At 36.1% G+C, this 25,226-nt stretch overlaps 1 pseudogene; it reads left to right on the top strand.

The window, feature by feature from the left end:
* The window catches only part of LOC116895987, a 64,053-nt pseudogene extending 45,209 nt beyond the window's left edge, over window positions 1-18,844 (top strand).
* Window positions 18,845-25,226: the final 6,382 nt, after the last annotated feature.

Below are 25,226 nucleotides of genomic sequence, written 5' to 3'. Positions count from 1 at the left end.
CCTCTCCAGTTTCTCGGAAAACTGGAAATGTTCTACCTCAAAACCTGGCTATACCACTCTTGAGCATATACCTATAAGATGCTCCACCTTCCCACAAACACATTTGCTCAACTATGCTATAGCAGTTTCATTCATAATAGGCATTTTTAGCTTTAAATTTGTTCTTTGTTCCCTGAAAAGGTCAAACATAAAGAATACATGCTAATCCTTATCTTTCCACACTTACCCTTGCCTAATCCTCCTGTCATGTAAATTATTCTCACACTTACATTCTTAAAAAAAAAAAAAGTGACTGTGTTTCTGATCCCTTCATGAATGAGGCTGAATGCTTCAATGAATAGGAAGACGCACCTGTGTCTATCCTCAGAAGTCTTCCGGTATTAACTGTGTGTTGGAAATTGATGAATGTGGATCCCACCCATGTCTACATGGTGCTGACTGTCAGGATGCCCTTGGGTCTCACTTCTGTGTCTGTGATTGTGCACCTGGATTCCTTATGAACTGAACTTTGATGAATGTGCCAGTCAGCCATGGCACCATGAAGGTCTATATGTGGCTGGAGAAAACAAATACCACTGTGACATCATAGGTAATGCATTCACAGTGACACACTGAGAGACCAAATGTCTCATTGTGGGTTAAAGCCTTGTCACAATGATGTCAAGTGAGAAAACACCAATTGTATAATTGTCCAAATTTGTCTGGATACACAGGTGCTCTGTGTGAAACAGACATAAACGAATGCTGTAACAAACCTTGCCAATTTGGGGGAAAATGGGATAAGCTGTCCTCTGAAGATCTACATGGACATATTACTGGCCTGCTTTCCTTCTTCAACTACCTTGGAGCCTCAGGCTACGTTCGTTTCTGTCAGCCTGGGTTCACAGACATGAGCCTGGCATAACTGTCCTCTGAGAGGCTCAAGTCAGCAGCTGATCCAAACAAATGCAGAGACTTACAACCAAATGCTAGATTGAGCTAAGGAAGTCTTGTGGGAGAGTTGAAGGGAGGATTGAGAGACTCAGAGAGGATAGACATCACAAGACCAACAGAGTCAACAAACCTGGACCCTTGTCAGGGGTCCCAGAGACTGAACTATCAACCAAATATCAAATAAGTTCTTGACCTAACACAAGCATCCTGAATGCAGCTATGTCTTCATGCAGTTGCCCCAACAACTGGAGCAAAGACTTACCCTATGTTGCCTGCCTGTGGATCCTGTTTCAATAACTGGGATGCCTTCTTTGTGCTGAGCCCTGCAGTGACTTGATGTGCCAGGGTGGGTCGGTGCCTGGTATAGGACCTGGCCCCTTCTCAGAGGTGAAGATGAAGCTGGATTAGTGAGGGGCCATGTGAAGGGAGAAGACTGGGAGGAGAGAGGGGAGTATGATCAAAATGTAAAGCAGTGAATAAATATATGAATGAAAAAGAAAAATAAATTTAATACATTTTGATAATAATTATCCCTTTACCTTTTCATTCTGCCCTATCCACTATTTATCTCTCTACCTCTCAAAAAAAAAAAAAGAAAAGAAAAGAAAACAAAAACAAAAGGGGAACAAAATCAAAGAAAACCACCAAAGCATAAGAAAAAACAAAAACTGACATGAAGCCTAGTTTGTTTTGGTGGCCAACTACTCCTGAGCATGTGCCCAGCCTTGGATGTGATTAATATACACAGTGTCACCCCATTGAAAGAAAGGTTTTCTTTCTTTTATCCATTGCAAATAGCTTACTTGTTAGTGCTTAGATGATGTGCCCTCTCACCTTTCTCCATGTTCTTTCAGACTTATCAGATAAGGGATCTATATGCTCTCCAAATCATTGCAGATTACTAACAATGCTTCCATCACTCTCAGCAACCAGATGATAAAGCTGTATTGCTGAGGAAACACATACTTTTGCTATTAAATATGTAGCTAGTGACCATCATAAAAGCTTCAACCCTGCTAACCACTTTAATAGTGCTAAAAGCTAATATACACACTGCCTGAAGAAACAATGTGTTACAATTGCATACAACTACAAATCCTGTGAGTCACAATACCCACCTGGCTTCAGATAGTCACTGGTAGATTAATGGCACAAATATTATTAGAATAAGCAGTCATGTTTGGTTTGGATGTGAGACCTGTTCCATTACATGGACCTTATACTTGACATTGCTATTTAGGCCAAGACTCTGAGATTCAATAGCTTCTAGGATAAAACCAACTCCCATTCTTCTGCTAAAAGAACATAGCAATAAAATGACTCCTTGTGATACTATTAGTACATATTAATAGTACACATCGATCACACAATACTCATCAGAAAAGCTTCTTCTCGTTGTAAATGTGAATTAACAGAAAGGCCCACAACTGAACAATGTGAAGAGAATAAGAAATTTCAGTACATTAGTTCATAAATGGAATGTCTTAATATATGTTTTCCCTCATGGCTCAGTGTTATATCCAGAGTAGGAGGCAGAAAAACCATGAACAAAATATGTTGAAGGATGCACAGACAAACTCACAGACTGCAATAGCATGGCCAAGACTTGTGAACGTTCAAGGTAATGAAACTTACGCTCATGTTTGGTTATTTTGATTATTGAACCATTGAACTCAGTCACATTTATCTGTGAGACCATGAATCTGTGGCATTCTTTTGTTATCAGGTAGACTCAACTGTATGTTCTGAACTGAAGACAAGGATGCCTTCTCTCCAACAGTCTATTAATAGTCAATATTTTACTAGTAAAACACATCACACTGACCCCTCACAACAGACAAATTATTTATAGGGTCAGTCTTGTAATACATATTGAGGGAAGAAAGCAGTTGCTATGAATTCATGATTGAAATAATAGTGTTAAGTCAACATGCTATTTCATAGCCAATTAGCCTTAATACCATTCTCTGAGATTTTAGAAAGGATGATGTAAATATCTCACTTAGGACTAACATTTCCACCATCACTTACTGTCAACATCTCTGAGTGCAATGTATCTCTTTATTTATTACTATAGATGCAAAGTTTATCCTCTCTAAAGAAGCTTAAAAGTATCTTTACTTTATTACTATACACATAAACATAAAAGGTAGCATGATACACTGTCAGTTTGAACAATTAAGTTTGTCCCTTGGGCATAGGACATTCAGAATGAGTTTCTTATTAAGAAGCAGACCTCTGATCCAATTAGACAGTAGTTATTTAGCCTGATAACAATCTATGTTTCAATCTGTTCTTCAGTCTAGTTAAGTGAAGACATCTTGTCTAGAATGTTATGTTATTGGAGCGTGTGTTATAGATTTCATTAAACTGATAGATGCTTTTTCTATCTGAGCAGTCTGCGCGGCTCTTTCATGTACTTTGAAAACCCAGACAGAGGGATTTTCTGTCCAACTTTTTGATTGCTGTCTTTATATACTCCAATGGTCCATGGTTTCTTCAGGAATAAGTTCTTATCCTCTAGTTCTGGTGAGAAAAAGGATCTTTAAATAAATAAAATCCTGTAGTAGTATTCTCGAACTAAGAATTCTTTTTGATTCTTATTTTTTCTCTTGTTTTTTCTTATTAATTAATTATTTAATTGATTTATTAATGTTTTTGAGGCAAAGTTTCTTTGTGTAGTGTTGGCGGTCTTGGACTTTACTCCAGAGACAGGACAGCCTTGAATTCATAGAAATCCACCCACCTCTGCTTTCTGAGTGCTGGGATTAAAGGCGTGAGCCACCACTTTACTAATCAACTGATTTTGTAAACAGCATGATACAGACTTATAGGGTGACTTCCTTCAATCTCCTCTTTTGAATTGTGGCATTATAAAATGTCACTTCACATATGGCCTTTGCATATTCCCTTTATTTTTCTTTTAATCCCCTGCTAAATCCTCCTCCTTTCTCTCAGGTTCAAATCACATGGTATATTGCTAATGATAAGTAGTGAATTTGCTCTCTGCTTTTGCATAATACCATTGACATTATGTTAAATAAGCAGAAATCATTTTTCATACACACTACTTAAACCTCAGATTGACACATCTCATTGTCATGAAGTATACTCTTTTATTTTCTCAGATATGAAAAGCACCATTAAGTCAGATCCCTCTGTATGATAGGAGGGAACAACAGTATGCTTTTAGACCTGTGTCCCTTTGAATTTCACTATCTATGAATTTAGTGAGAACCATTAGCCTTGTATAAAACCTAGACTTTTCTACAGCCTAATATTCTGTGAAGTGCTACTTTTGTCAATGGATAAAACAGTTTGAATAAGCTTTTAAAAAGTTTCAACTGATAGCAGAGATTTGCTTTGTAAAGCCAGGAGAAATGAAATCAAATTTTTATGAGATTAAATATAATTTTTCTATTGAAATAATGTTCTGGAAAATAATTATAACATACCATTTATATATAATACTGGAGTATTTCAAATAATATTTGAAATCATTAAATAGCCATGTTTGAAAAGAGCTGCTCATTGCATTAGTCATAGAGGAGAAATATATAACTGTCATGAACAAAATAAGAAAAATACAAATTTAGGAATTTGAACAGGTCTATTTTCTGCGAGAAGATGAATACATGTACTTTTTTCATGACAGAACCTCCTTTCCTAAAGATATATTAGCCACAGAGAACTGTAAGTGTGTCTCTGAAGGCCTTCTGATAATTCTACATACATAAATCTAAGGTCTGACATCCTGGTGGATCTTTTTTATTTTTAAAAAAAAAATTGAATGAGAATTCACAAAATTTAACAGCACCAACTTCATCTTTAAACAGTTTGAAACCCAGTGTAATGCTTTATTCTCATGGATTATTTTATCACACTGAGGGTGTAAAAATAAATCTAGATAATATTCAACAAGGGAAATGGAATGGAGCATCTTTAAAGCTCAGTTCTATTTTTCTCCTGGCTATCCCTTTAAATCATCACACTCAAGTCTCCTGAATTCATTTATTTTAAATAAGTCATTTCTACACTGTGGAACTCTTCAATAAATCAATGGTTGTTTTGAAGATATCAAGTTCAATTAATGAGTTTTGTGACCTTCCTGAGCTAGTTATGTAACAAACCCTTTTTTGAACACTTAGAGAGAATGAGAACCTTACCTCAGTGCTGAGAGTTGAGAGTGGTGACCAAATTTAATAAAATAAAAGTAATCAACATTTTAAATATTCACACTTTCTATGAATTACAGACATACCTCCTTAAAAAAGTTAAAACCCATCTTTTTAAAAGGTGGTCATTAAAATATTATTCCTAGTATTGGTGTATTTCCTGTTGGAATTGATCTATTCTTTCAATACTAGTGCCATTCTGTTAACTACTGTACCCTTACTAGACCAATTCCCTCAGATTTCACATGATGCTCTGCAATATTATCACAAAACAGTGCTTGCTAATGTGTCAGTTGATATCAACAACTTTTGCATTAAATGGTTGTATATTCATCATTTATTTTGATATTATGAACTACTGAACATATGAACCACATCCTCGTGATAATATAACTTACAAGTTTTATATCTCCTCAAATTGCGATACATCAACTCTAATACCTTTATCTTCTCCAATGAAGTAACCACTTACTGTCAGTCTTGGAATGTAAACTATTCTTTTGCCTTCTAAAACTAAAAGAATATTAGAAAAGTGGTTAGTACCGCAGTGTAGGAACAGTAAGACAGTTCCACTGTATCCTATAGCCAAAGACCACAAGCATATTCTTGTTTAATGTTGAATAAGAGAGGTGTTAAAGTCACATAGAAAGTAAAGATACTGAGCAGTCAATGAAAGTTTATAGAAAACATATGAGCAACACTAATACGCAAAAGCTAATGAGCTTAAGAAATCATATAAGTATACTGTCTCTGTTTTCAGACACAACAGAAGAGGGAACCAGATCCCATTACAGATGGTTGTGAGCCACAGTGTGGTTACTGGGATTTGATCTCGGGATCCTGGAAAAGCAGTCAGTGCTCCTAACTGCTCAGCAATCAAATGGATAAAGTATCTTAACGTTAAAAGCAAGGCTGTCAGAAAGGACATTATTCATATACAAACAACAAACTAACATTTTAACCACGATGGAAGGGCTGGAGAGATGGCTCAGTGATTAAGAGCACTGGCTGTTCTTTCAGAGGTCCTGAGTTCAATTCCTAACAATCACATGGTGGCTCACAACTAGTCTGTAATGAAATCTGATGTTCTCTTCTGGTATGTATGAAGAGATAAACAGTATATTCACATACATCAAATAAATAAATCTTTAAAAACCTGTGATAAAATCAAGGCTTACTAATGAATACAGTTTAGCTTAATGGGCATGCAGATACAGGCAGGCACTAGAGGAATTATAAATGTGCATATAAGCATTACCTGTTATACATGTTTATCTTCTGACCAATGAGAAAGCTAGATTCAAAAGGAGCCCCAAAACAATTATCCCAGTACCTTGCTTCCCAGTTATTTTCATCAGTAACATGGCTTTCATATGTTTTAGATTGCCTGAGTACTTCTGTGTTTAGAGCAGGGTCATCACAAAATGGTCATTGAGCATGTTACAGCAACAGAAAGCAAGGTAATGTTGAAATTGATGACTGTGTAGAGATGAAAAGAGGTAAGGGGGAGTTACATAGAAAGTTTCCTATACAGCCATCCAATTAGACAAGATGGATGAAGCAAGGAAGTGCAGGCCGACAGGAGCTGGATGTAGATCGCTCCTGAGAGACACAGCCAGAATACAGCAAATACAGAGGCGAATGCCAGCAGCAAACCACTGAACTGAGAATAGGACCCCTGTTGAAGTAATCAGAGAAAGAACTGGAAGAGCTCGAAGGGGCTCGAGACCCCATATGTACAACAATGCCAAGCAACTAGAGTTTCCAGGGACTAAGCCACTACCTAAAGACTATACATGGACTGACCCTGGACTCTGACCTCATAGGTAGCAATGAATATCCTAGTAAGAGCACCAGTGGAAGGGGAAGCCCTGGGTCCTGCTAAGACTAAACCCCCAGTGAACTAGATTGTTGGGGGGAGGGCGGCAATGGGTGGAGGATGGGGAGGGGAACACCCATAAAGAAGGGGAGGGGGAGGGATTAGGGGGATGTTTGCCCGGAAACTGGGAAAGGGAATAACACTCGAAATGTAAATAAGAAATACTCAAGTTAATAAAATAAAGAAAGAAAGAAAGAAAGAAAGAAAGAAAGAAAGAAAGAAAGAAAGAAAGAAAGAAAGAAAGAAAGAAAGAAAGTTTCCTGAGAGCCAGTAGGCATTTAGGAACAAGGCATATGATTTGATTGCAGTCCAATGTACACCCTAAAAGTAAATTGCCTGCCCATCTGAGTAAAAAAGCAGCTATAAGAAAAAGAGGAAGAGAAATCTCCCATATTGTAGAATTGTTAATAATGTACTTCAGTCGGACATCAGGAAGCAAAAATAATCTAACCCCAATAGGAATAAAAATTGAGTGATAGGTACATGACTTACAATTAATATAGGGAAAACCCAGTAACTTTATAGTAAGAACATATGACTTTATGATGTTATATATAACTCTTGATATGAGGTCACACATATTCTCTTTTCCCTTTTGTAAGAATGAAGAATGGCCATTCCTTCAGTCTCTGGTCCAAACTTTGCCTCCATATCTCCTCCTATGAATATTTTTGTTCCTCCTTTTAAGAAAAAGTGAAGCATGTGCACTTTGTTCGTCCTTCTTCCTGAGTTTCACATGGTCTGTGGATTGCATCTTGGGTAATTCAGCCCATATATATACAGCCATCAAAACTGAAGCTAAGAAGTGAATGCTGATAGGAGTCTGATATAGCTGTCTCCTGAGAGGCACAGCCACAGCATGTCAAATACAGAGGTGAATGTTAGCAGCAAACCATTGAAATGAGAACGAGATCCTTGTTGGAGGAATTAGAGAAAGGATTGAAAGAACAGAAGGGGCTTGCAATCCCATAAGAACAATGCCAACCAACTAGAGCTGTAGGGACTACAGCTACTCAAAGACTATATATGAACAGACTCCAACTGCACATGTAGCAGAGGATGGCCTTGTTGGGCACCAATGGAAAGAGAAGCCCTTGGTTCTGCCAAGGCTGGACACCCCCCGTCAGTGTAGGGAAATTTCCGGGGAGTGAGAAGGGAGGGTGGATGAGGAGGGGAACACCCTTAGAGAAGAAGGGAAGGGGGATAAGATAGGGGGCTTATGTCGGGGAAACCAGGCTCCCATACACATAGAGCAGAGGACTGCCTGGCCTGACCTCAGTAAGAGAAGATGCACCTAACCCTCAAGTGACATGAGGGTCCTGGGAGTAGGGAGGCCTAGTGGGGTAGTTGAGGGTGGAGGGAGTGTCTAAGGGTGGGAACATCCTCTTGGAGACAAGGGTGAGAGGAATGGGATACGGAACTGTAGGAAGGCAGACTAGGAAGGGGCTAACAACTGGACTGTAAAAAAAATAAAAGTAATTAAAAGAAAAAAGATAAAAACCTGGAAAAAAACATATGAAAGTTGCTTTTCAGATTATAGTTTATTTTTCAAGTTTATTTCAATTTCTGATATTAAGACTCAATGTAAAACAACAAAATGTTCATATACTTGATTGAAAATAGGCTTTACTAAGTATTATTTTGTTTTCTTCTGGACAGAATTTTAATTTCTTGATATTCATATTCTATGTATGCTAAATGATATTTCTTCACTATGGAACACAAATATTTACATATGCTTAGAAAATGAAAAATACATCTATGAATATTTCCTTAGGAAACTTGCTTTGTACAGCACGGTAACAGACAGAATAAAATAATGCAGTGTAAACTATTCCTCTAAACTAAGAGACATATTGTTTAATTACATATTATTTATTATATTATTAATTTTAAATTCATTAATATGTAGTAATTCAAAAGCATACTGAGATAAAAGAGTGATGAAATCATTAAAGTTATTTTTATGTATATAGATGTTTGGCTTACATGCACATCTATTCAACTTTCATGTCTGGTGGTCAATTAGAACAGATGAGTGTATTAGTTTTTATGGACTTTGAACTAGTGATAGTTTTGAATTATCAATTGTGTGCTAGGAGTCAAACCTAAGTTTTTGTGGACAAAAGCCAGCACCCTTCACTTCTGAGCCATCTCTCCAGCACTTGCATCAATTAATATTCATTGAATATTAAGTTTTGTTACGGTTATCATATTTACTGGTTTTCATTATCACTTTAAAGGAATGTTTTCAAAATGTTAAGTGATACATATGTGTAAGTTGAAATCCAAAACTCTGATAAACAATCTAAACTTATGTCAGCATTGCAGGTGGAATGCAATACTAGTGATGTTTATTTTCTTTTCTGTTCAAATAAGTCTGTAATTCTCCGCTTTAGAACATCTTTTCCACATTTGGCATTTGTTTACATTCATTTCATTTTATTTAATTTTCATTGATGCAAAATCCTTTATTATTTGAAAAATCTTAAGCAAATTTGCATGTAATAAATTAATGTTTTCCAATTGATGACTTCTTACCTTGTTTTATGAACCATTAATTTTAAGAAAGGTGCTATGAGATAGAATTTTCAGTGGCTATTCTTTCCTAGCCTGAAAATAGCATTTCACATTTAGTTCAGTTTTTTATTCTTTTTTTAGTAGATATATTTCTTTATTTACATTTCAAATGTTATTCCCTTTCACAGTTTCCTGTCAATAAGCCCTGCTCCTCCTCCCCTTCTTCTATAAGGGTGTTCCCTTACCCATCCCCTTAATGCCGCTCTCTGACATTCCCTTGCACTGGGGCTCCAACCTTGGCAGGACCAAGGGCTTCTCCTTTCACTGGTGCCCATCAAGGCCATCCTCTGCTACATATGTAGTTGGAGCCATGGGTCAGCCCATGTACAGGCTTTGGGTAGTGCTTTAGTCTCTGGAAACTCTAGTTCTTATATTATTGTTCTTATATTCTTTCATTTCTCTCTTCTGTGATAGTCTCTAATTATTAGAGGAAGTGGTATAAATCTTCTTGTTAGGGTTAACCATTCAGCAATAATTTATTCTCAGTACCTTAATCATTTATGAATTTATTTACTGCTGTTCATTGCAAAAAGAAGATTTTCTGATTAAGAATGAGAGCAACACTTATTGTTGGTTATCAGAATAAATAGTGGATATATTTGGGACTCATGCTGGTATAGTAGTGCAATTGTATGTTCTCCTTCAAGATCCTTGAGTCCACTTTTTTTCTCTGGATTTTTAGCTAAGTTCATGATTTTCTTCTTATTAAATAGGTCTTAAGTCCTATTAGAGAGCTGTTGGTTAACAGTAATGCACACAAACCATTAAGGCAATGATCATGTATCAGATTGATCATGCAGTGCTGGTCATTGATGTGTTTCATAGGCGGGGCTCTTGATTACTTTCTCACTTGGAAACTTGAATAGTACCTTCTGTTACTAGGGAATGCAATCATTGAGGATAAGACTGTCAGGTTATTGCAACTCTGGTCCCAGTTTTTGAAAGGCATGATGTTTTCAGCAATAGGTGTCTTACCTTTAACTCTGGAATAAAGCCAAGTTTAATACTAACAATCTTTAATGATTGAAATCTTGAACAATCCTGATCAACAGTTCAAAAGCAGATTTACCAAGCTAGCAATTGGGAATTTTTTAGATAGTTTTGTTATGTTATTTGTACTGTTCTTGAGGTGAATTATCAGCCGAGGATAATGTCACTTAAACTATATATTTATATTTATTACAGACATGTATGTGCTATATAGGTTTACTTTGCTGGTATACAGGAAGAATATGACCTCGTATTTGTCAATACCCATACTATTATTTTACACTTCTTTCTTCCCTTATAGAGAATTCCTATGTAGTCCAGTCTGGCAGGAACTCCCATTCTTCCTGTCCAGTCTTCCAAATAGTTGAAATTACAAATGTTCACTTCTATACCCAACTTTATGTTTAATAAAGTTATTTATATCTATATATACATAATACACAATTGACTTCTTTTAAACACTCTTCAGACACTTGAATCATTTTACTATCTCCATAGCATACACTTCTATAGCACCCTAATGATCTCATATTTTAATTTCTGTTCATTACATTAGTATCAAAGTTATTACTAACATATACTACACATATATTTAATTCTTCCTTGTTCTTTATTTTCATCCACGAGATAGAATATTTTGGAGAATATTCTTTTTCTACATGACATATATATCATGTGTCTGTGTATGTATGTGTGTATGTGTGTGACTTATGACTACTTTGCATTTTTACATAATCTCTTATCTAGAACACATTTCACAAATTTGTCAGGAATAATACTCTTTCAAATATTTTATTACCTTCTGACTTAGTCTTGTCATGAATATAAATGTTCTTCTCAGCTCGGGCATAAAGAAATCTTCAAATATGTACATTCTCATATTTGTTTTTATGATGATAATCTAGTCATTGAACTTGCACAGTTGTAGAAACTGCAAAGAAGTGCAACGGAATATACAGATATAAATTTCATCTCAAGATATAGTTAAAAAAACACTATGAATAACTTAAGCAATCCCTATTTCTTGTAAAGCTACATATGTTTAATTGCAAATTAACTCGGAGTAATGATGAAGTCTGCTTAAGGATAGAGCATGTCAGAACATGCACCAAGAAGATGAAAATCAAATTAGAAATGTGAGGCAGTAGAAAAAATTTGATCTGTTAATATTTTGGCTCAAAAACTGAAATTGATGGGATCACACACACACACACACACAGAGAGAGAGAGAGAGAGAGAGAGAGAGAGAGAGAGAGAGAGAGAGAGAGAAAGAGAGAGAGAGAGAGAGGATATGTAGAATTTTTTATTAAGCTTTCTGAAGACAATGGGATAAACATGGCATAAGAAAATAATGACTTGGAAGATAGATTTTGGTTGCCACATTCTGCTGAGTTTTAATGTAAAAATGGGAGGAAAATTGAGGTAAACTATCATTCGTGTCAATGTCACAAACAAGTACTCCTATCATGGGGCTGAAGAGAGAGCTCAGCAGTTCTGAGCAGTTGCTGCTCTCTCTGCGGACCCTTACACCCATGGAGTCACTATCAGCCATCTGTAACTCTATTCCAGAGCTCCTACACTTTCTTCTGTCATATCCATGCAGCAGTCATATGTGCTACACATCCATATACTCAGAGAAAACGCCATAATGCATAAACCATGAGCAAAGGAATATTGAAAATTGAATATTGCTATCAAATGGTCCAACATATGGAAATATGAAAAGTGAGAGAATTGAAATTTAAATGTTAACAGAAGTCAAATAGCAAAATTTAGGGTTTCACTTTCATATTTAAACTGTTCCTCAAACACAATTATGTTGCTAGAGTTGTCACTGTTGTGTCCCCCATGTCTGAACCAACATTCCACGGATTATAACCTGATTTCATTGGCTCAGTTGTCATAATTTCTGCTTACTGTTACATGCAAAACACTTGGCAAGATTTGGCAGTCAGACATCATTTAAATGCCAAAAGCGTGCTAGTTGATAACAACACACAACAAACAACCTCTTGAACTGCTTCTTACATTCTTTGTAACATCAAAATTTTAATGTGTTTTTGAAATGCTTTTGTGTCTTGTATTCTGTAAAATGATAATCAATTTGTAGTTAGTGTTGGCAGCGTCAGTTCTATGGCAGGTTACTGACACTGAAAATAAAGCAAAAATAATACAAGACGTTGTGCTTCTGTCGGTTAAGTTCAATCTAGCTATAATTGATTGAAAGATAGAAAGAAGTACTTAACAAAAATTCTGGGTCTTCAATACTATTCCATTGATCTTCCCGCCTGTCTCTGCACCTGTACCATGCAGGTTTTATCACTATTGCTCTGTAGTACAGCTACAGAACAATAAGTCAGGGATGGTGATTACCTTAGAATTTCTTTTATTGTTGAGAATAGTTTTCACTGTCCTGGGTTTTTGGATATTCCAAGTGAATTTGAGACTTGTTCTTCCTAACTCTATGAAGAATTGAGTTGGAATTTGATGGGAATTGCATTGAATCTGTGGATTGCTTTCAGCAAAATGGCCATTTTTTACTATATTAATCCTGGGGAACAAGGGGTAGCCACTAGAAAGTCCCAGAAGTCAGGAAAGCAAGAAGCTCCCAGGATCCAATGAGGATGACATTTGCTGAAATATGCAACAAAGGGGAAAGATAACCTGTAGAGACCATACCCAGAGTTTAGGCAAGGACCCCGATTGAGGGAAGGGGCAACACACCCATCTAAAAAAAGTATAAATGAATAAATTGTTTAAATTGCTTGTGAGTATAGTTTTAAGAGAAAAAAAATAATATAATAATTCACACCACATTCAGGACCCTATGCAGTCTCAATTACCTATGTGTGCTTGATATATTAATTCTCAGCATTCTGCTCATGCTACAGTATCTGTCACTTGACATTATGGCTGCTGATATGAGTCTTAACCTTTGGAAGCAAAACCTAAAATATATGTTTTCATTTTGTAAATTACTTTAGGTCATGATATTTTATTGCAGCAACAGAAAATAGAGCAATATAGTATTTAACTACAAATTTAAACCTCAAGTGTAATTCTGACACATTAACTATTATTAATGTATACAAATTATAATATACAAATAGTATTCTCCATGGAGGCTTACTTTAGATGTGTACCCATAATTTTTATATAGTAACAGTTTTATAAACCCATAAAACATTAATATTATTAGTGGTAATTACTTCACTGCAGGGATATTTATATGATTTCCATGTCACTGTACTAGACAATCTAAAAGAGTTTGGTAATTAAAATTTCAATCATATATATGTAGTCTGCATGTCTGTGTAAGAAGACATGTTTACACAATGGTTTATTATATGCTGCAACATGTTTCCTTTCCAATTTTTTTTTTACTTTAAGAAATAAAATCTTCAAGCTCTTTCAGTCCTTTTTAAGATTCCTTCAACGGGGGTCCCGTTCTCAGTTTGGTGATTTAATGATGGCATTTGTCTATATATTTGCTGCATTCTGGCTGTGTCTCTCAGGAGAGATCTACATCCGGTTCCTGTCGGCCTGCACTTCTTTACTTCATCCATCTTATCTAGTTTGGTGGCTGTATATGTATGGGCCACATGTGGGGCAGGCTCTGAATGGGCGTTCCTTCAGCCTCTGTTCTACACTTTGCCTCCCTATTCCCTGCCAAGGGTATTCTTGTTCCCCTTTTAAAGAAGGAGTGAAGCATTCTCATTTTGGTCATCCTTCTCGAGTTTCATGTGTTCTGTGCATCTAGGGTAATTCGAGCATTTGGGCTAATATCCACTTATCAATGAGTGCATACCATGTGTGTTTTTCTGTGATTGGGTTACCTCCATATGAACAACAATTCCAACCAACCAGAGTTTCCAGGGACTAAGCCACTACCCAAAGACTATACATGGACTGAACCTGGGCTCCAACCTCATAGATAGCAATGAATTGCCTAGTAAGAGTACCAGTGGAAGGGGAAGCCCTTGGTCCTGCCAAGACTGAACCCCCAGTGAACGTGATTGTTGGGGGGAGGGCGGTAATGGGGGAAGGATGGGGAGGGGAACACCCATAGAGAAGGGGAAGGGGAGGAGTTAGGTGGATGTTGGCCCGGAAACAGAGGAAGGGAATAACAATTGAAATGTAAATAAGAAATACCCAAGTTAATAATTATGAAAAAAAGGAAAAATTAAATCTTAAAAAATAAATAAATAAAAATAAAAAATTGTTTCATTTATTAACATTAAAGATGACTTGGAATGCAAAATAAGAAATAAAATCTTATTCTTAATTATTTTATTAACTACACCAATCTTACCAAAAATCTTCATAAAAATCTATCGTTTGACATGAAGCATAAAAGACAGTATGCACAGCAACAGGGTCCATAGTGATTTCTCATCGGTTACATATTTGAGGAGTAATTAAAAGTGGAAGGAAAAAAATGTACAGAAATATAAAGTTAGTTTCCAAAATATCTTCAATACATGATTTTGAAATCTTTTATATCACACTTAGAAAATATACATTCCAATATTATCTAAATTTATATTCTATTTTGTAATAGTGCCCCAAACTAGTGTTTTTCAAGTTTATGATATAACAAAATCTCCTGTGCTACAATGTCCACTCAGATTCTGTATAAATAAGTGACAAAGGTAAAATGTTAAGCCACACTATCAGCCTTGAGAAGAAAGGCATATCTAGAAATTTAGCATCTTAAAAAAAAATTTCCATGATTCTAGATGTCAATTTCTACAGGTTATATCTCCCTGATGTTGGCTATTTCAGGGGAGATAGAAAATATATAGATCATATGTAGTGGATAGGTAAAGCCCACAATTGAGGGATAGGGCCACCTTTCACCCTCAATATTAATCTAGAATTTGAGGGTGTTGGATACCCTAAAATATTTGTTAGAAATAGTTGTGAGCTACCATATGGGTACTGGCTCAGTAACCTAGGTCCACTGGGAGAGCTGTTAGTGCTCTTAACTACTTAGATGTCTCTCCAGTCCCTGAGGCTGTATAATTTTGAAAGTTTATCCCACTGTTGTCTTACCCCATTAAGGCTCTATGTTCTAAAAGTTTCATAAGCTCCCCAAACACTATCACCAACTAGGGACTAAGTCTTGAAATTCATGAGACTATGAAGATATACATCATTCAAATGAGAAATGCTTTGAAGTGATCAAGTTGTTAGAGTGGCATGACATATTTCACAGTTAAGTGTAAATAGCAAACAAAGGCAAGGATGCAAGTTATTAAGTGAATATTTCATGTGAAGAAAACAGAACTGGAGATGGAGACATTACTTTGTATTTCAAAGCATTTGCTCTTTCTATTAAAATCCCAGGTTCAGCACCATATGAGGGCTCACAACTGTCTTTAACTCTAGTTCCAAGGGTTCTTTCTTTCTTCTACTCCTTCCTAACATGATGAATATATGCAGTGCAGTACACCTCTCCTAGTATTTATAAATATACACAGAACAAAATAAATAACTCAATAAAAGAGAAATGAAGAAGTGTAGAATAACTTAAAATTATCTACTGTTTTTCATGCTTAACACAACTGGAAATAAGAATGTTGAAATAACTTTGTAGATTATATTCACACAACAAATATAAATCATTTCAACCATGAATAGCTCAGACCCAGACACTTTTTAATTCTAATGTGTTTGAAGAATGTAGAGTAGAATAATTTCACAAATGCATTATGATTTAACACATTTCAGGAATACTAGGTCCAGTCATAGTTCTTTTATCTAGTACCATGCCCTGAACTTGAACAAAGGATTAGAACAAAGGCATTTAAACAAGTGATTCATGTTATTGAGAACAACAACAGCAACAACAGCAACAACAATAACAACAACAAAAATACCATAAATGATATGATATAAAGGGACCAAGAATATGAGTGAACCTTCTGAGTTTACTACATTATTTATATTGGCATATAGTACAGAACATATGTTCCTATTCTGACATATTCTTCAGTGGCAATTGATACTTCGGTATTACATTAGTACAGATAACAATAGTATTAAAAATATGTTATTAGTTGATAAAAACCAATATTAAATATCAGCTACTAAACTAAGTATGTGTTGTTCAAAAAATAAATTGATCTGATCAAACTTTACTTGAAAAAAATACTTATATTATGATAATGTTAAATGTAAAAAACAAACACATTGACTTCCTTGACCCTTGACGTATAAAAAGAAAACAAAACCTCAGCATTTTGTTTCCCAAATGTCTCAGAACTATCACTCTACTGACTTACATATATAAAATAACAAAAATATATATTCATGACATCTACCAAGTTTTCAGTGTTGAAGAAAGGAAAGTCATTGTTGAGTAAGGCCATGATTGATTCAGAGATCATTTAAGATAAATCTAGTTGATTTTAAACTGAGAAGAGCATTTTACTCCATTGCTTTAAATTTTGAGCTCAGGATCGAGTTTAGAGTCAGATGAGGTTAGCCTACTATCCAGGAAACCAAGACTTTCATTGTTCCATGCTAGGATGTAGCTGTTTCTGAAGCACTAAGAGAGGTTACCTCAAGAATGATTTGGAGTACTTACAAAAACAGATGAGGACAGAGACAGATGAGTCAGACAAAGGTAATAGAGCTTGATAAACAGATAGAACCATAGAACTTGCAAGTAAGAAGGATGAGAGAAAATAAAAACCTGAAAGAGAAAAGTAAGTTAATTCACTCCTGCAATGTTGTACTTGATGAAAATGATGAAAAATATCATGAGAAGAAAATAGCCACACTGAACAGACTCATGTATTCATTGATGAATTAGTTTCTAATTATACATCATTTTCAACTGTAGTCTCCATTGGGATGTATTGCAGAGTCTAGCGGAATTTCTGTGAAAAATTTTGTGAGAGCTACAAAAGTTTAATTGTTAGGAAAAAAGTCATATACACCTATTAAGAGAATAGAAGAATTGTACAAGAAGAATATTTCTAAAGAGATTAATTATGAGACCTAAATTACATAGAAGGTTTAGACAGTGAAAGTGGATTTGGCAATTTCTTCTTTTAATTGTCTTTGATATTTAAAGCATTAGTATTTTGAAATTTTTATAGGGATTAATAATACTTGTTTCTAGTTAATGATACTAACAATAATTGTTTATAATTAATAATACATAGTAAATGACTATTTTGTTAGTTAATATTTCATTTATTTTTCCATATAAGCTTGATTATACTCATATAATATATATGTATATACATATATATATACATATATATGTATATATATATATATCCATATCAGGAAAAACAAGGCAGGGACACTTTAACATCATTCCAATGTAATTTCTCACTCTGTTGTACAAAAATTTATATATATATACAATAGCTTTTCAGTTTGGTAGACTATACACACACACACACACACGCACACGCACACACAAACATTGCTATTGTTTCCCTTATAAAATCATGATATTGGGTGACACATTGTTAATTAATTAGTAAAATATAAGATTATAGCATGAAACATTGTTAAATTATACTATTATAATTATAAGATGTGCAATCAACCAGGTAACCTTTCATATTAATCAAAATAGAGTTTATATAGCATAATATTTTTGTATTTTTAAATTTGAAATTAGAGACTAATCATTATTTGAAATCACTATTATATAATATGGTTTTGTGTAGTGCTAAACTCAAATATTAAACAAACTCTGCCAATTGCTATTTGTGGACTAAAATATTATTTTAAACAGGCATCCTCTTTAAGCCACAACTTTGGTTTCTATAGTTAAATATTTCTGCATGAAAATTCCTTTGTAGATTAAATGCTTAACATATATATGTTATTTTCTAACTTCTATGTGGTCAGCCTAGTTTGTGTCTCTAGTGAACAGCTCAACTTTACTGGGCCTGAGAAAGCAAGTGATGTTTACGAACTTACAGAGATCCCAGCAGTTTTCTGTTTTCCCTATAGCAATAGGCCAGACAAGGTTCTTCTCCATTGCCCATATGTATTCTTTGCATTCGTACAGCATAGTGGCTATGCACCTGCAGAAAGAACTGATCTTAGAAATTTGTCTAATCACTTCATTAGTTGATAAAATTTGTTTTAATTTACTATTCAATTGCTCATGTAAATCTCATGCTCATGTCTAATAGGAGATGGAAACACTTTGCCTCTAAAGGAAAAGGCTAAACGAAGAAGTTGTGGACAAATAGATGGGACTGAAAAACAACGATCAACTGGATACCTAGGATCAGAAGGCAAATCTGTATAGCAAGTTTGTCTTTGAGAGGTGTGTGTGTGTGTGTGTGTGTGTGTGTGTGTGTGTGTGTGTGTGTGTGTGTACACTCATTCGGTGTGTTGATGAAGGATGGTACATTACAAGATAGGTATGTGGGCTTCAACTTTTTGGTGATTGCACTTGCCTTGATTTCTCAGAAGGTCTCTCTCTGTAAGCTCGTTTGTCTATAGCTTGCTTTTGAAACTCTTTATGTCTATCTCATATCCGTACATAGATTTCTAGGATTGTAAGCAATTATGTTACTTTGTCTTATGAGGGTTCTGTGGATTTACATTCAAGATCACAGGCTATTACAGTCTACATTTTTTACCACTGAGACATTTCCATAATTATGTTTCCTAGCTTCTAATTTGTAGTGAAATTATGTGAGAACTAGTAAGTGTAAAAAACTTGAAAGAAGAAAGATAAGTATCTGGATGGCCTTTCCTTCAGTCTCTGCTCCAAACTTTGTCTCCATATCTCCTCCTGTGAATATTTTTGTTTCTCCTTCTAAGAAGGACTGAAGCATCCACATTTTGGTTATCCTTCTTCTTGAGCTTCATGCAGTCTGTGGACTGTTTCTTGGGTAGTATGAGCTTTTGGGCTTATATCCATTTATCAGTGAGTGTGTTTTATTGTGATTGGGTTACCTCAGTCAGGATGATATTTTTAAGTTCCATCCATTTGCCTATTAATTTCATAAACTCATTGTTTTTGATAGCTGAGTGGACCCAGCCCACATATAGCCACCAATCCCAGACAATATCGCAGATGCCAAGAAGTACATGTAGACAGTATTCTGATAAAGCTTTCTCCTCAGAGGCTCAGGCAGAGCCTGAAAAATGCAGAAGTAGAGGCAAATGCTTGCAGCATTGAACTGAGAATGGGGTTCCCATTGGAGGAGTTAGAGAAAGGATTGAAGAAGCTGAAGGGGTTTGCAACCCCATAAGAACATCAATACCAATGAACTAGAGACCCCAGGGACTAAACCACTATCGAAAGAGCCATGGCTAGACCCATGGCTTCAGCTACATATGTAGCAGAGGATGGCTTTGTTGGGCCCCAATGGGAGGAGAAGCCCTGGGTCCTGCAAAGGCTCAATGCCCCAGTGTAGAGGAATGTCAGGGCAGGGAGGCAGAAAGGGCTGGTTGGGGAGAGGGAACACCCTAATAGAAACAGGGGGAAGGGAACCAGATAGGGGAATTATAGATGGGAAACCATGAAAGGGGATAACATTTGAAATGCAAATAAAAAATTATTCAATAAAAATAAATAAATTACAGCCCCAAATATTAGTAAATAGGTATAATTCATGCTGCTGAAACTAAGTGATTAAATAGGCAAATAGGAAAAAAGAAAGAAAGATAAGCATGAGAGGGAAAGGGGGTACTTTAATGAACTCGATAATTTAATACCTATGACATAAAAATGTACCAAGACATGGGACAGTATAAACAGGGAGAAAGTACAGAGAAAAAGAGGAAAATCAAAGAATAGATCAATAATCAGAGAAAACTAAATACCCGTGAAGGTAAAAGAAGGAAACTGACTACTTACTTCATATGCTAATTAAACACAAAGCATGAATGACAGTGTTTCATCCATTACAAGAACTCTACAGGAAAATCTATGATGACTGCTGGTTATGTGAACTAAACACACTGATGAATGTAAATTCCAAAACTGAGTTACATAAAATTAAAAAAAAATAAAAAAAAGTTTTTCCATTTCCTGACAGCACCTATAAAACTGAGCTTGTGTAAGTTGCTAACTGTCCTCTTCATGTCACCTTCCTATGTGTTTTGTGATTAAAACTCAGGAATAATTATAGTCTTTCTTTTGGTATTTCTTTCAAATGTCTAGTCCTGTCATGCTATGTAATACTTGTATTGCAATTCGGAAAACAGGCAGAAAGTATGTATAAATTTGGGTTTTCTTATGAAATGTTTTAATACTAAAATCTGTCTATTCTGTTTATATTAAAATGGTGAAAGAAGGAATGCCTTGACTATAGTAGAGCTCAAGAGAGGAAAGGAAGGAAGTAGATTGCTAAGAAAAGGAGTAGAGGTTAAAAGCCCAATGCAAAGATTTTGTGGAAGAATATTATATATACATACGTATGTATAAAATTTTGAAAAAGAATAGTTTTACAATCACAAGAAGAAGAGGAGAAGGAGGAAGAGGGGGAGGAGGAGAAGGGGAGGAGGAGGAGGAGAAAGAGGAGAAGAAGAAGAAAAAGAAGAAGAAGAAGAAGAAGAAGAAGAAGAAGAAGAAGAAGAGGAAGAGGAAGAGGAAGAGGAAGAGGAAGAGGAAGAGGAGGAGGAGGAGGAGGAGGAGGAGGGAGGAGGAGGGGGGGGGGGGGAGGGGGAGGAGGAAGAGGAAAATGTGAGAATACCATTGGGTCTCAGGAGACTGAGGCAAGAAGGGAGAAATTTAGATCATCCTGGCAATCTACATGAAACATTTTCTCAAAATAAAACAAAAAGATTCCTGAAGATATAGTTCAGCATTGGATATAATGATAATATATAGCATGCACAAGGGCTTCATCAGTTAATAGGAGCTCTGCCCTCAAAACAATCATAAGCAAGCAGAAATTACAGCCACCTTTGTTAGTGACTTTGGGAGCTTAACCTTGCTGAGAAAATTTCAGAAGTGGGTTCAGAGTATACATCTGAGAGGTACTTCCAGCCTGAAGGGACAGCTTCTGGAGTATTTACCAAACTAGCATCATCAGTCATTGGTTGAAAGCTGCTCCCTGGGAAATGCATTTTCCCACACTTCCTGTCTAACTGTGGGTAAGGCAGGCTATTGAAATTGGAAAAAGCTTCAGGCAACGGGACCAGATGTTTGCAGTGGTGAGTAACTGCCGTACAAGCTGAAGGCCTACAAATGAGGAAATATGGTAGAGGAATTTTCTGCATCTGCTGCAAATCAGTGTACACAAAAAGAGTCCCGAATCTGTGTTTAAGAGATATGTAGGGGTTGGGGATTTAGCTCAGTGGTAGAGCGCTTGCCTAGGAAGCGCAAGGCCCTGGGTTCGGGTCCCCAGCTCCGGAAAAAAAAAGAACCAAAAAAAAAAAAAAAAAGAGATATGTATTAGTTCAGCATTTTTTGGTGTTCTAGACAGAGAATTAATATGTTTACACAATTCACCTATAGTCTATATAATACATTTTAAAATCTTGTTGTTTCAATAACAACAAAATTTTAGTATTCAAATGTTTAACATTTAATGTTATAATCATTTCTAATATATATGTTTTAAATAGATTAAAAATTTAAAAAATGTTTTTGAATATATGAATAATTTCTCTAATGTCAAAAGTATTAGTCATTAATATATATAATAAAGTAACAACATTTTCTTTTTAAAATGCATGTTTAATATAATTAATATAGTAATTTTCACCTGATCAAAGTAATTTCATAAATCTATGTTGTACTTAAATGAAAAATATCTTCTCAAATTATATAATAAAGAAAATAAAATTTTTCTTGGTTTAGGTGAACTACATTTTTACTATTTGAACTTGTTTTCACTATAAAACACAATTCATGTTCAAGTTTAATGTATTGCTTTTGTACATTATTTTAACCAAATTTATTGTTTATTTAACATGTTTCATTTTCAGTTATTTTAATATTCCTTGTTTTAACTTTATTTAAAATAAACATAGATGAAAATCCTGATGTCAGGGTTGGAAATTATAATGTTTTATTCAATATCATTTGCTCTAATACATTATTTTTAAAGATGAGAAACAGAAATTTGAGTTCTTTGTTTTTCTTAGTTTTTTTTTAATGTTACATTATAGCTACATTGTAGCATAGTTTCTCTCTGCTTTCATTAAAATTCTCTCAAAGCATTCCATGTTAGGACTAAAGTCTGCAGTGAAGATCTGCACGCTTAATAATCATTGCATTGAACTTACTTCAAATATCCCAAGGGTATTTTCTTTGGAAAACTCACTTTTAATTGAGATGATCCCTTTGTAACATGTGTGATACAGTAATGGTTCTGCTTTCATGGTGCTTGGACTAATTCGCAATCACAGCAGATCTTCAGCTCTCTCTCTCTCTCTCTCTCTCTCTCTCTCTCTCTCTCTCTCTCTCTCACTTTTTTTTCAAATGACTTAGCCAGCCAGAGGTGCTATTCCCTCAATGTTTTCTAAGTGAATTAATTTCTTCACAGTTTTGCTAACTCCAGCTTTAGTGAGGAGCTATGGACCAGAGGGTTCTATCCCGTGTATTTCTTTGTTTCCTAACACCTGATATTCTCAGTGTGAACTATTTAAACTGTCTTGTTAAACTTACAATACCCACATCATCCATACAATGGTATAAAACAAATTCTTATTACAAGATTTTGATCGAAATTAGCAGAAAGAAATATCGTGACAAGGATAACATCCCTGAATATTGTAAAACCACCATGGTAGATCTATAAAGGAATTCATTGACATCTTGGGGCTTCTTTGTCTCAAAATATCACACTAGACCCACGGATCCCGGCCCTCAGCAGCTCTCTGCTCCCAGACCCCGTGGGAGAGAGACCTCACCGCCTGGTCAGGTGGGCACTCCTGAGGCTGCAGAGCGGAAGAGACCACCAACACTGCCCACCCCTGCCCACATCCCTGGCCCAAGAGGAAACTGTATAAGGCCTCTGGGCTCCCCGGGAGAGGGCCCAGGAGCGTGCAGGACCCTGCCTGAGACACCGCCGAACCTGAAGGAAACAGACCAGATAAACAGTTCTCTGCACCCAAATCCCGTGGGAGGGAGAGCTAAACCTTCAGAGAGGCAGACACGCCTGGGAAACCAGAAGAGACTGCTCTCTGCACACATTACTGATTCCAGAGGAAAACACCGGAGGCCATCTGGAACCCTGGTGCACGGAGGCTCCCGGAAGAGGCGGCGCAGATCTTCCCGGTTGCTGCCACCGCAGAGAACCCGTGGGCAGCACCCCGTGAGCGAACTTGAGCCTCAGGACCACAGGTAAGACCAACTTTTCTGCTGCAAGTGACCTGCCTGGTGAACTCAAGACACAGGCCCACAGGAACAGCTGAAGAACTGTAGAGGGACAAAACTACACACACGAAAGCAGAATACTCTGTCCCCATAACTGGCTGAAAGAAAACAGTAAAACAGGTCTACAGCACTCCTGACACACAGGCTTATAGGACAGTCTAGCCACTGTCAGAAATAGCAGAACAAAGTAACACTAGAGATAATCTGATGGCGAGAGGCAAGCACAGGAACACAAGCAACAGAAACAAGACTACATGCCATCATCGGAGCCCAATTCTCCCACCAAAACAAACATGGAATATCCAAACACACCAGAAAAGCAAGATCTAGTTTCAAAATCATATTTGATCATGATGCTGGAGGACTTCAAGAAAGACGTGAAGAACTCCCTTAGAGAACAAGTAGAAGCCTACAGAGAGGAATCGCAAAAATCCCTGAAAGAATTCCAGGAAAACACAATCAAACAGTGGAAGGAATTAAAAATGGAAATAGAAGCAATCAAGAAAGAACACATGGAAATAACCCTAGATATAGAAAACCAAAAGAAGAGACAAGGAGCTGTAGATACAAGCTTCACCAACAGAATACAAGAGATGGAAGAGAGAATCTCAGGAGCAGAAGATTCCATAGAAATCATTGACTCAACTGTCAAAGATAATGTAAAGCGGAAAAAGCTACTGGTCCAAAACATACAGGAAATCCAGGACTCAATGAGAAGATCAAACCTAAGGATAATAGGTATAGAAGAGAGTGAAGACTCCCAGCTCAAAGGACCAGTAAATATCTTCAACAAAATCATAGAAGAAAACTTCCCTAACCTAAAAAAAGAGATACCCATAGGCATACAAGAAGCCTACAGAACTCCAAATAGATTGGACCAGAAAAGAAACACCTCCCGTCACATAATAGTCAAAACACCAAACGCACAAAATAAAGAAAGAATATTAAAAGCAGTAAGGGAAAAAGGTCAAGTAACATATAAAGGCAGACCTATCAGAATCACACCAGACTTCTCGCCAGAAACTATGAAGGCCAGAAGATCCTGGACTGATGTCATACAGACCCTAAGAGAACACAAATGCCAGCCCAGGCTACTGTATCCTGCAAAAACTCTCAATTAACATAGATGGAGAAACCAAGATATTCCATGACAAAACCAAATTTACACAATATCTTTCTACAAATCCAGCACTACAAAGGATAATAAATGGTAAAGCCCAACATAAGGAGGCAAGCTATACCCAAGAAGAGGCAAGAATCTAATCGTCTTGGCAACAAAACAAAGAGAAGAAAAGCACACAAACACAACCTCACATCCAAATATGAATATAACAGGAAGCAATAATCA

This window comes from Rattus rattus, chromosome 3, assembly GCF_011064425.1.
Source record: "Rattus rattus isolate New Zealand chromosome 3, Rrattus_CSIRO_v1, whole genome shotgun sequence".
Taxonomy (NCBI): Eukaryota; Metazoa; Chordata; class Mammalia; order Rodentia; family Muridae; genus Rattus; species Rattus rattus.
This window is presented reverse-complemented; position numbering and strand designations above follow the sequence as displayed.